Source organism: Buceros rhinoceros, unplaced genomic scaffold (assembly GCF_000710305.1).
Source record: "Buceros rhinoceros silvestris isolate BGI_N320 unplaced genomic scaffold, ASM71030v1 scaffold5638, whole genome shotgun sequence".
Taxonomy (NCBI): domain Eukaryota; kingdom Metazoa; phylum Chordata; class Aves; order Bucerotiformes; family Bucerotidae; genus Buceros; species Buceros rhinoceros.
In genome coordinates this window covers 1,742-2,601 of record NW_010426255.1, presented here as the reverse complement: position 1 = coordinate 2,601, position 860 = coordinate 1,742, and positions in this window count along the sequence as shown.

Sequence of the window (860 nt, the reverse complement as noted above, 5' to 3'; positions counted from 1 at the left end):
CTGAAAGAAAAAAATTGGGGACAGAAAGATGAAAAAAAATGCAAGCTGAAGAGAAAAAACAGAGGAGTGTTAGGCAGAAAGCAAACTGGAATACGGCAGTATCTTCCATCTAGGAGGGAGACAGTGTTTCCTGCAAGGAAATGGGTTGCTGAGGAGGCACAGGTGCCATGCGAGCCGCGTCTACCCAAGCTTCGGGAAGGCCTTGGGAACAGCAGAACCTCCTACCACCTGAGTCCTGCCTCCGGGGAGACCGAGCCCCCTGGGCAGTCCTGCAGCCACCGAACTCCAGACGGGAAAGGGGTGGCTGAGGAGCCACAGGTCCCAGGCGAGCCGCGTCTACCCAAGCTTCGGGAAGGCCTTGGGAACAGCAGAACCTCCTACCACCTGAGTCCTGCCTCCGGGGAGACCGAGCCCCCTGGGCAGTCCTGCAGCCACCGAACTCCAGACATTCACTTCGAAGCACACGGCACGGGAGGGGACACACAGAGGGGGTAGGGCCCGTGGGGGCAGGGGTACGCCTCTTCACCTCACCGACCCCTGATGTCAGGCATGCACCGGCGAGAGGGTCGCCAAGGTCCGTGTGTGTGTGGGTGCGTGTGTGTGGGTGCGTGTGGGTGCGTGTGGGTGCGTGTGGGTGTGTGGGTGTGTGGGTGTGTCTGCGTGTTTGCGTGTGTGCTAGGAGAGGAACTGGGGAGGCCAAGATTTCACGCCACCACCAGGTGTCTTTCCTCCCCCCATCCTGCTCTCTCGTCACCCTGTCCTGCATGGGTGGGGGGAGTCCCCAGCCTTCCCCGAGCAGGAGGCTGAGGAGGCCCAGTTTGTCCGTTTGCCCAGGCACATCCTGGTGGGGTTAGTTAATA